Source organism: Papaver somniferum, unplaced genomic scaffold (genome assembly GCF_003573695.1).
Source record: "Papaver somniferum cultivar HN1 unplaced genomic scaffold, ASM357369v1 unplaced-scaffold_123, whole genome shotgun sequence".
In the NCBI taxonomy this organism is placed as follows: Eukaryota; Viridiplantae; Streptophyta; class Magnoliopsida; order Ranunculales; family Papaveraceae; genus Papaver; species Papaver somniferum.
The window spans coordinates 1,062,740-1,074,648 of NW_020621381.1; the positions used below are offsets into that span (position 1 = coordinate 1,062,740).

Below are 11,909 nucleotides of genomic sequence, written 5' to 3' on the forward strand. Positions count from 1 at the left end.
ATTGACTAAGAGGGAGTGACATAACACCATAGTATTGTTGTTAAAGTTGTGATACAATTGAACTTTGATGTTGTGTAATGATACTGTGACACTGTATAACAATGATGGAGAATTCTTGTATTCTCGTTGTTATAGCTACGGATTTCAACAACGATGATGCTAAACTTACAACCTTTGGGACCATTGGAGTACTTGGGAGTGACGAAGATTTCAAGTAATGTTGAAGATTAGGCATGTGGAATAGGAGCTACAAAAGTGTATTTATATATTTTTTGTATTCCATATTTATTGATAGTTTTGTCACTAAAATTGACAAAGGGGGAGATTGTTAGAGCATTGCTCGGTCGAACTTGCATGCATTGCTATCTCAAGTGTAGTTGTGTGATCTGATCTTGCTGTTTCTATCGTACGAGTACAATTGTAATAATTGGCTTGAGATTTCTATCTCCGATAGGCAAGAAAAAAAGTAATCACAAACATCTTCGTCTCATCGTTTGTGATTCAACAATATCTTTTTTCGCTGCGTCGATTAAGACTATTGTGAGGTGATGGATAATAATAGGTTGTTCTTTGGGAATATAAGTCCGGATTATCAATTGGTTCATGTTCACCTTGATTTAACAAAAGACGAAACAAAACTCGTAGGTATTTTCGTGGGAGACGGATTTATCTATTATCATATACTTTTCTGTGTGATACAGATTTGTTTATTAAAGTCTTCGACTTTGGGTTGTAGCAACTCTTGGTTGTGGGTGAGAATATCCAAGGGAATCAAGTATGCAGCATCCTGCTGAGATCAGAGACGTAGGATCATAACTGTACCTTGGATCAGTGTAAGATTGGTTGGGGTTCAACTACAGTCCAGACCGAAGTTAATTTAGAGTAGGCTAGTGTCTGTAGCGGATTAATACAATGTGTGTTCAATCTGGACTATGTCCCTGGGTTTTCTGCATTTGCGGTTTCCTCGTTAACAAAATTCTGGTGTCTATGTTATTTCTTTTCCGCATTATATTTGTTTATATAATTGAAATAATACAGGTTTTGTGTTGTTCAATCAATTAGAATATCCGACCTTTTGGTTGTTTATTTAAATTGATAGACACTTGGATATTGGTCTTTGGTACCATCCAAGTTCTCTCTATTTGATAAAGACTCGCAGATTTCTATTTTCTTGAGTATAGATCAAATCGAGAGATTGAGATATAAACTCGTTGATATACTTTTTATCTAGATTGAGTCTTACTGTCTAGTTGATTCCCTAGAAAGTATATTGGAGTTTGTCCATACAGATTGCTAAGCGAAATATTGGGTGTGCTTGTTAGACCCCCGCTTTTTCAATATGTGTGTATACGAAATTGGTAAAGGAGACAGGTTAAGTATGCGCACCCGTACACATACTGGCGGAAGTTCTCAAACCGAGAACTTCCGCTGAGTTTGGTTTTGGCAAAACTCTTAACTATTCACCTTAAGTATGCGTACCCGTACGCATACTGGCGGAAGTTTTTGAACCGAAAATTTCTGCTGAGTTTGGAAACTTTACAAACTCAAAAACCGGTTGCTTAAGTATGCATACTTAAGCTGGTTACTTTGTCAAATCGGTCAAGTCCATGAACTTAAACATTTAAATCATAAGGAATGCAATCTTCGCAAACCGTGGCTATAATTTTCATGATTGATTCAAGTGAATCAAATCGATTTGATTTCAATTGTGTTTTCTAAACAATTGAACAACTCTTAACTAGTTTCATTTGAGTCATTTGATATGAGAGTAATCATATGGCTAACCTCGGTTAACTATTTGTGAACCATCATGGTGTACACGTTTAGCTACGGTTACATAAACCTAAATGAGGGTACATTTCATTTGTGTATGACAAGCTAAGTTCGATCTAACGGTTGAAAGATATTAGCTTGGTTGAATCAGGTTTTTCATCTAATGGTGAATATTAAATGCTTTTGTTAGAGCATTGCTCGGTCGAACTCGCATGCGTTGCTATCTAAAGCATGTTTGTTCAATTGTGTTTTCTAAACAATTGAACAACTCTTAACTAGTTTCATTTGAGTCATTTGATATGAGAGTAATCATATGGCTAACCTCGGTTAACTATTTGTGAACCATCATGGTGTACACGTTTAGCTACGGTTACATAAACCTAAATGAGGGTACATTTCATTTGTGTATGACAAGCTAAGTTCGATCTAACGGTTGAAAGATATTAGCTTGGTTGAATCAGGTTTTTCATCTAATGGTGAATATTAAATGCTTTTGTTAGAGCATTGCTCGGTCGAACTCGCATGCGTTTCTATCTAAAGCATGTTTGTCAATATTAGTGATAAAAACCATATGTCTTGATTTCTAGTTTACTTATGACTAAGTCTCGGTCTAGGATAGTCAAGTGTAGTTGAAGCTCCAGACTCCATGGCGATTATCTTACGAAGACGAAGAACTACTCGAGGAACCGGTGGAACTTTATTCGACTAAAAGGTGTGTGGAGACTTGAACTTATCTATCACTCAAAATTCTATTTTATCTCCTACTCTTGAGACAAATTCGTTTAAGTATGATAGTTTTCATACATACATATTTGCTATTTCGAGCCGAGTTTACTCGCCTATCTTTTTCTCGAAATATGTGCTGGTAAGATTTTTCTTTAACCATTTTCATCTTTACTCGTGATGAAAGTCATGATGACGTTTCAATCTTGAAAATAGATTTGATGACGATAGTCGTGAATAACGATTGTTATAACATTATAGAAAAATGTTTCAATGATGTAGAGTCGAGATTACCATATATGGATATAAGCATATATAGTGTGTTCGCACATTAGTGTATAAATCCATGTACCGGAAGCCAGGTGCGTGCATATGTGTGCATGCAGTATAGGTGAAGGAGACAGGTTGGGTACCGAAAATTTCTGTTGAGTTTGTAGTTTGCAAACTTGTAAACCAGTCACCTTAGGTACGCGTACCCGTACGTATACCCATGGAAGTTTTCGAACCGAAAATTTCTGCCGAGTTTGTAAACTCAAATCCGGTAGCTAAGGTACGCGTACTCAAGCTGGTGATATCCCAAATCGGTAGTTCATGAACTTAAAACAATAAATTATAAGGAATGCAATCTTTGCAAACCGTGGCTATATTGTTCATGAATTAATTCAAGTGGATCAAACCGATTTTGTTTCAATTGTGTCTATGAATAAAGACCTAAGCAATTGAACAACTCTATCAACTAGTTCTTATGAGTCATTTGAACTAGTTATGAGAAAGATGAATACGGTTAATATGAAAGTGCTCATATGGCTAACCATTGGTTAACTATTTGTGAACCAACTATGTGTACACGTTTAGGTACCGTTACTCAAACCTAAATGAATGCATTTCATTTGTGTGTGTGAAAAGCTAAGTTTCGATCTAACGGTTGAAAGATATTAGCTTGGTTGAATCAGGTTTTTCATCTAACGGTGAATATTGAATGCTTTGTTACCAAGGTAACTTAGATTGAAAACCCTGATTTGAAAACTATATAAAGGAGGCATCTAGCATCTGGAAAAACTAATCCCCACACCTCCTGTGTGATACTAGTTGGTTTGCTAGAGTCGATTCTCCTTTAACTTTAGGTTTCTTCTCGAGACCCTATAGGTTAACGTCTGAAAGACTTCATTGGGATTGTGAATCTAGACGAAACTACTTTTCTTGTAGTTGAGCGATCTGATCTTGCCATTTTCTATCACTACACCAAATTTAGTGATTAGCAACGGTAACTGGCAATTGCAAAGTGGGGTCGCAACAATTCCTCTCTGTTACGAAAGTCGTTGTTGCAAATTTTCGCAACGGTTCTCAAGAAGTTGCGAATTCTCGGTCGCAACAGCTAGAAACTGTTGCAACGTCAGTATGCCGCAACAGTTGGAAACAGTTGCGAAATTAGATGGTCGAACAGTTAGAAGAAGTTGCAAAACTGAAATTTCGCAACAGTTTTACAAAGTTGCGAAATTGTTGCAACATCAAAAAAATAGTGGTCTTGACTGGTCAAAACCAGATTTTGACCGGTTAAAACCAGGTCAAAACTATAGATCCCTGTAAGAAAGTAAGTTACCATGTTCATTTGGAAAAATAATTAATCCAAGAGAATTATTAAAAAGTTGGAATTGAATGAAAATTATTAATTGACTTCATTTTCAAGTTAAAAAAACTACAATCACTCAAGTTCCAGATGTGAAAAAATTACACAACACTGTAAAAAACTGAAAACTATACATTCTTATAGACAAACTACAAATAAATAGTAATAAAACTCTGTTTCAAACCGAAATAAAAACCATAGATGAGATCAATACCCTACTTGCAGAAGCATGGACTGCAACTTCACAAGCCAGACGAGCTACTTTTAATGCACATGGTGATGCAGCGACCATAAACCCCAATGCTCGGACAACTGATCCTCAACAAACTTCAAGCCACCAACAAGACACTGTTAACTGTTGTACACAAAATGGAGGAGACAAAGCAAAACAATTAGATTCGACGAAGATAGACTTGATGTCAAGGAAATAAACACTTATCTATTAATCTATGATAAAATAGACTGTTCAGAGAGAATATATTGTTCTTAATGCCGCAAGGTAAACATAGATAATTAAATTGTTGATGAGCATATATCAGAGTTACGACATATCATTAGAAGAGTTGCATGAATTCGAAAAATATTTCCAAAATGAACTAATTACATTGATAGGCTTAGTTGAAACCAAAGCAGATGTGCTAATGAAGGGCCACTTAAACGAACTAATAACATTAACATGATAACATACGTTTTCTATCAGATTCCTCGAGTTTTTCCATCCATTTTCTCAACCTACGAAATTCAAGGATTTCACTATTTAGAGATGGTATAGCTGGAAATGCAACAATAGAAGATTAGAAAACTAGTACCTTTGGGTGATAATATGCATATATCATTCAATTATCCAGATATAACGATCGAGACCTGATCTGAAATGAAATAACGAGAGATTTTCTTTTACTGGGTCTGCATCCTTGTATCCTGACATGGAAAATACCAGTAATTGAAGATAAGTTAAAGAGGATACATGTTTAATCATAAATTTCGAATAAGTCACGGACCTATGAGAAATATAAAAGGATGGTTACAGAGTATTATTATTCCAGTTCTACAACCTTAATAATTCTTACTAAAACTAACTTTCATCTTCAGTGCAACTTTTACTGTGGGTTCTTTTTATTTTTCTGAACTTTCTACAACAACAGGGATAATACAACAATACCAAGAAGATAATCGCTTAACCTTCTTATAGCCGAGACATAGCTTGATCCATCATTGATGCACTCTACATAGTATTTGATTAGCGAAGATATTAATAAAAATTGATGTACGCTCAAAAAGAATGAAAACAAAAGATTGTTTTCTGTCTTTATTACTAGTTTAGCTCCCTTGGAAGCTCGTTTATCCAAGTAGGCATATGGCTTAAAGAAATCTCCATACATCTTGGTCCATTCTTCTAACCTCGAACAAATGTATTTGGATGCGAGTGAGTCAGCCCAGAACATGATTCCTCCCCTGACCAAGACAAATTGTCGTGTAAGATTCACTGACAACCAGTATGGTGGGAAGCCCATCCATCCCATAACGGCGGAAATGTCAAATTTTTATCATTATAAAAGAATTGTGCAAGATTGTACAATGTCAACCACTGTTATCTACTATCAAGCGTAAAGTTTACATAACAACTTGTATGGTGGAAATCCCATCCCCGAAACGGCGGCAATGTCAAGGTCTGATGCCTTAACTACAATTCCTTCATGTAGGAGACGACATGACTCATTCACGACTGGGAAAAATATCATCTCGATGATGTCCTTGTCTGATAACTTCATTAACTACATCAATGATAAGAGAATAAGTTGCAAATATGGTGTGTCCAGACAATGCTTGAAGTATTTTAGCTTCAAATTTCAAACTTTTTACAATGGTACCATGAAAATACATGATCCAATTGAGAAAGAGAAAGAGAGAAAGACCTTGGGATCAACTTTTGCATCAGACACGGCATGCCTCATCCACGACTGGGGAAAATATCATCTCGATAATGTCCTTGTATGATACCTTCATTAACTTCATCACTGATAAGAGAATAAGTTGCAAATATGGTGTGTCCAGATCATGCTTTAAGTATTTTAGCTTCAAATTTCAAAAAATTTACAGCAGAACCATGAAAAGATCAAACTGAGAAAGAGAGAGAGACCTTGGGATCAACTTTTGCATCGGACATTCTCCTTGCTTTCTCAATGTATTTTGCAATTTCAGGATCATGCCTTGCCTTGCGCTTATTGTCATAAACATAGAAACCCCTGCGAGTGGTTTCCCCGGGAACAACAGAGTCGCAAAAATTATGCAAGTAAACACGAGGAAATTAAGAACAACATAGCAAAATGACACAAAGAAATTAAGCCGCCACATCATCTGCATTAGAAAATGTCAGATTAGAAAACTTGGATTAGTTAGAAACGAAGGAAAAAATGAAAACTATAACTTCCTACTGCTCAATATACATACTAGTAATATATACAAAACTGAGCAAATCTTCCAAGACTAAAATCCTTTTGAATGTAGTAATAGGAGAAAGCCCCAAATCCGGTCCTCCAGACATATGCGGCAATGAAAACATGAATCGCATTATAGATCTCTGTTGCCGTGAAGTAGTGGTACATCAAAAATAAGACATGTTTTAAAGTACAAAAATTAAACTTCTCTGGATAGGTCCACCTTTTCCGAGGATGCTACAAATACATGATGAGTGCAACATTTACCCATTCCTAGGCATGTCAATAAACGAGGCCTGCAACAAGAAAAAATGAAGAAAAAAATTAAAATAGAAGAGAAGAATACACAAGGCTTACCATAACCAACATCAAAATAAACAGGCCATTGGCAATGCCGTTAAGAAAAAGGAGTATCCAAACAAACAATGAAAAGACCAGAAAATTTAACTTCAACCTTCTACACAGTAAATAGATATGGAATAAAATCCATCATTTCCACTCCTCAGTTTGATGCCGATTAAGATAAAGGATATCTTTACCAGAAAATGCTGACTTATCATGGTGCTTCTTGAGAGAAGTCATTGATGGGACCATAATCAGATGTATATACAAAAAGTGGAAAAGATCGTGATTGTATGCCTGTCAAAGAAAACCAAATCAACGATAAGTTATGGACGAGATTGTGCCCCTATACTCACAATGATTACAGGAACTATTGAAATAGAACCCATCTACTAAAAATTAGGTTATATAGTCCCCAGCCATAAAAAAAATGTCATGAACAACAAGTCACTTAATACGGGTCCAAACATGCCAGAAGAAATACCAGAAATAGTTTTTGCATTCGCTAACCCTACAATACCCAAATTTCCAACAACAACAAATCATTAACCAAATCCCTAAAAAAAAGACTAACAAAATCGAAACAAACCCAAATCATAACTCCAAAGTACAAAACCATTTTTCTTGATTTATCTTACCACTGTATGAAGGTGCTAACGTTGTAGAACTGAACCATCTGATTTCTATTTCCAAACTCTTTGACGAGGAAAGCGTTGTTCCTCTTCACGATCTGTCAAATCCGAAACCCTAGAAACTTGGGGATTTCACACAAGATCAAATTCAATCAAACCCAGAATCAAAAATCAAACATCGAATCCCTAAAACCCAAATCTAATAATCAAAACAGAAATTGAATAAAATCCATATATAAGTTTTTCCATTATAGCAAACAAACCTCGCGAAGTAGAGAAATCTATCTGAGAACCTTAGATTTATTCATACTAATTCGGATGAGAGAAATCTCAAAACTATAGGTCAAAGAATTTCATTTGTGATGGATCTATTTGAAGAAGAAGAGGAAGAAAAACCTCATTCTGATTCACAGTTACTTTGATAGAGAAAAAATACCGAGTGAATCACAGAGAAGAAGAGAAGAAGAGAACCAGAGAGGAGAAGATAGAAGAGAATGAGAGGTAAAGAAGATGAGAAGAGTTGTTCTCGATAATGATAAAGCCCGAGTCAGTTTTGAAGCTGACTCCAAGCATCTGAATGAGCTGAAACAGAGTCAGATTAAAAGTGTGGGCAGCACACACGACAGGATCAAATATTTCCACCGGTGGCTATAGCGTGGCGCCTTTTTTTTTGGTTTTCTATGTCTGTACGGCTTGTGGCATGTTGCGGGTCCGAGGTGGCATAGTTTTGTGCCACGATTAGAAACTAGAGTTTCGTCTACTGTCACTAGAGCATGGCCGCGCCTAACGGTTAGGCTAGTCAAATTGAAGTCCCTTGTGATGCTGGTCATGAACAGAGAGTGGGTTGGCACGTTTTGGCATGCTGCCACGGTAAGTGGCATGTTTGGCATGTACACTTGGCATGCCCGTTTGGCATGTACGATTGGCATGCTTTTGGAATGTTTGGCATGACGTTTGGCATGTGCGCCTGGCGTGCTTGTTTTGGCATGTTTGGCATGTCGTGCGCCTGGCACGCTCTTTTGGCATGTTTGGCATGCCATTAGCATGTTGGCGCGGTTTTTGGAAGCCAACATAGTATGGAGACCTCTTGACACATTTTCCACCTCTTTTAAAGTTGTGGCAGGTTTAGAGCAACCTGATTGGTGAATAAAAGTAGGGGGATGCCAAGCATGGGCGTGGCCACCCTTTTGGGGCGTGTGGATGGTTTAATGCGACCTGATTGGTCGATGGGGAATAGGTCCAGCAAGTATGGGACCAGACACAACTCATGGAAGTATGGCGGGTTTAAAGCGACCTGATTGGTCTACCAAGGAATAAGGGCCGGTTAGGTAGCATGGGGCATGGACAAGTGGCGCCGACTAGCCTATGGCGTGGCCACACTCCCTCTCACTGCTGCTCCTACTCCGCGGCTCCGTTATTCTCTGCTTTCTAATTTGGGGTAGGATTTTGCACCTACTAATCCACGGTGGATCAATTGTTTAGTTTCTTAAGCATAATTTATGTGTTGACACAGAATTTATAGAGAGCAGTACGCTTTCTGACTGAGCATTTTGTGCAAGGGCCTTAACCTTGCTACTTGGAAATCCATGCTACTATGCTGCGAGTGAAAACAAATACGTCATGCCATATAAATATTAAGGGTTGTTCCAGGGAACACAACACCGAAAAAGTACTTAGAGGGCCTTACATTAGTGAATAATATAAGCAAGGTGTTTAATTTACAGAGTATCTGGGATTTTTGCTACATGCACCATTCTTGGTAAATTTCATGTCAATATATTGAAAATTGCTCAATAAATGCGCCAGTGAAGAGGTTGGACACTCATCACTTTTGTATGGCTCTGTTTCTTTACGGAGTGACGGAACATTAAATGTCAGGTTTTACAATTTTATCCCTGACCTAAAAACCACCATCAACAGCTATATGTCTTGATTTCTAGTTTACTTATGACTAAGTCTCGGTCTAGGATAGTTAAGTGTAGTTGAACTTCAGACTCCATGGCAATCATCTTATGAAGATGAAGAACTACTCGAGGAACAAGTGGAACTTCATTCGACTAAAAGGTATATGGAGACTTGAACTTATCTATCACTCAAAAGTCTATTATATCTCCTACTCTTGAGACAAAGTCGTATAAGTATGATAGTTTTCATACATACATATTTGATATTTCGAGCCGAGTTTACTCGGCTATCTTTTTCTCGAAATACGTGTTGGTAAGCTTTCTCTTTAACCATTTTCATCTTTACCCGTGACGAAAGTCATGATGACGTTTCAATCTTGAAAATAGCTTTGATGACGATAGTCATGAATAATGATTTTTATAACATTATAGAAGAATGTTTCAATGATTGAAATGCAGAGTTGAGATTACCATCTATGGATCATATAAGCATATATAGTGTGTTCGCACATTAGTGTATAAATCCATGTGCCGGAAACCAATTCTGTGCATATGTGTGCATGTGGTATTGGTGAAGAAGACATGTTGAGTACGCGTACCCGTACGTATACCAGCGGAAGTTTTCATACCGAAAATTTCTGCTGAGTTTGTAGTTTCCAAACTAGTAAACCAGTCACCTTAGGTACGCATACCCATACGCGTACCCACGGAAATTTTCATACCCAAAAATTTCTGCTGAGTTTGGAAACCAAAGTCAACTCAAATTTGGTATCTAAGGTACGCGTAGCCAAGCTGGTTATTTATCAAATCGGTAGTTCATGAACTTAAAACAATAAATTATAAGGAATGCAACTTTGCAAACCGTGGGTATATTGTTCATGAATTCATTCAAGTGGATCAATCTGATTTTGTTTCAATTATGTCTATGAATAAAGACCTAAGCAATTGAAAAACTCTATCAACTAGTTCTTATGAGTCATTTGAAATAGGTATGAGAAAGATGAATACGGTTAATATGAAAGAGCTCATATGGCTAACCATTGGTTAACTATTTTTGAACCAACTAAGTGTACATGTTTAGGTACGGTTACTCAAACCCAAATGAATACATTTCATTTGTGTGTGACAAGCTAAGTTTCGATAGGCTGTTCTTCGGGAATATAAGTCCTGGTTATCAATTAGTTCCTCTTCACCTTGATTTATCAAAAGATGGAACAAAAACTCATATGTTTATCTGTGGGAGACAGATTTATCTATTATCATAGACTTTTTTGTGTGATACAAATTTGTTTATTAAAGTATTCGACTTTGGGTCGTAGCAACTCTTAGTTGTGGGTGAGATCAGCTAAGGGAATCAAGTGTGTAGTATCATGTTGGGATCAGAGACGTAAGGAGCGCAACTGTACCTTGAATCAGTGTGAGATTGATTAGGGTTCAACTACAGTCCAGACCGAAGTTAGTTTGTAGTAGGCTAGTGTCTGTAGCGGTGTAATATAGTGTGGTGTTCAATCTGGACTAGGTCCCGGGGTTTTTCTGCATTTATGGTTTCCTCGTTAACAAAATTTATGGTGTCTATGTTATTTCTATTCCGCATTATATTTTTTTTATATAATTGAAATATCACAGGTTATGCGTTGTATCTATCAATTGTGAAATCCAAACTTTGGTTGTTGATTGGAAATTGATTGATCCTTGGATATTGGTCTTTGGTACCATCCAAGTTATTATCCTTGTATTTGATAAAGACTCACAGATTTCTATTTGCTTGAGTAAATATCAAATCAAGTGAGAGATTTATTAACTCCTCGATATACTTTTCTCTAGATTGAGTCTGACTGTCTAGTTGATTCTCTAGAATGTATATTGGAGTTAGTCCATACAGATTGCTAATCGAAATATTGGGTGAGGTTGTTGTACCCTGATAAGCACGAAATTGCGACGCATTTTAACCCATAAATACATTAGCGAGGACTCATTATTTCTCTAATAAATTTGTTTTAGTTGTTTTTGGAAGAATAAGCTCTTGCGAAGAATTGGCTCGAAAAAATGTTATTTGTACCCGAAAGACACGTGTTATTCGGACTCCCAGTTTTGGTTAAGGGACACCTCAATTACTAAGGGGCGTCTCAATGGATAAGGGGCACCTTCCTTACTATTTACACCCCCTTCTTCTTCACGGAATTACCAGATTTTGGCGGGAAAATGACTTTCAAAATACAGAAATTTCAGGGTTGATTTTGGACGTAATTTTATGTGACTTCTTCGTGGATTTTGTTTGATACTAACCTGTTTTAACCAAACAGGGATGGTAAGTGACTTTGAATCGAAGAAAAAGAATATTGCATACGAGAATATCTTGGGTTTTCGCATGCTACCCCGAGTATAACTGAGGTTGCTCTGTGTATGGAGTGGGTTCGAATCAATCTTCCTTGTGTTGTCAGCATGTGTTTGAAGCATGCAAGATATAAAA

General features: G+C 36.9%; 1 long non-coding RNA gene across 14 annotated transcripts; it reads right to left on the reverse strand.

Annotated features, from left to right (window-relative positions):
- Positions 1–4,185: 4,185 nt before the first annotated feature.
- Positions 4,186–8,044, reverse strand: LOC113331084. Of its 14 annotated transcripts, none has more exons than XR_003350691.1 (10): positions 7,799–8,044; positions 7,542–7,657; positions 7,016–7,200; positions 6,264–6,857; positions 6,040–6,141; positions 5,525–5,898; positions 5,306–5,348; positions 4,933–5,044; positions 4,812–4,855; positions 4,188–4,478 (listed from the first exon to the last, which is right to left on the reverse strand). It is a non-coding gene; the product is annotated as an uncharacterized LOC113331084 (long non-coding RNA). The 14 variants fall into 14 exon arrangements; XR_003350689.1 differs by having other exon boundaries at positions 5,286–5,348; XR_003350686.1 differs by having other exon boundaries at positions 5,440–5,898.
- Between the last annotated feature and the right edge of the window lie 3,865 nt (positions 8,045–11,909).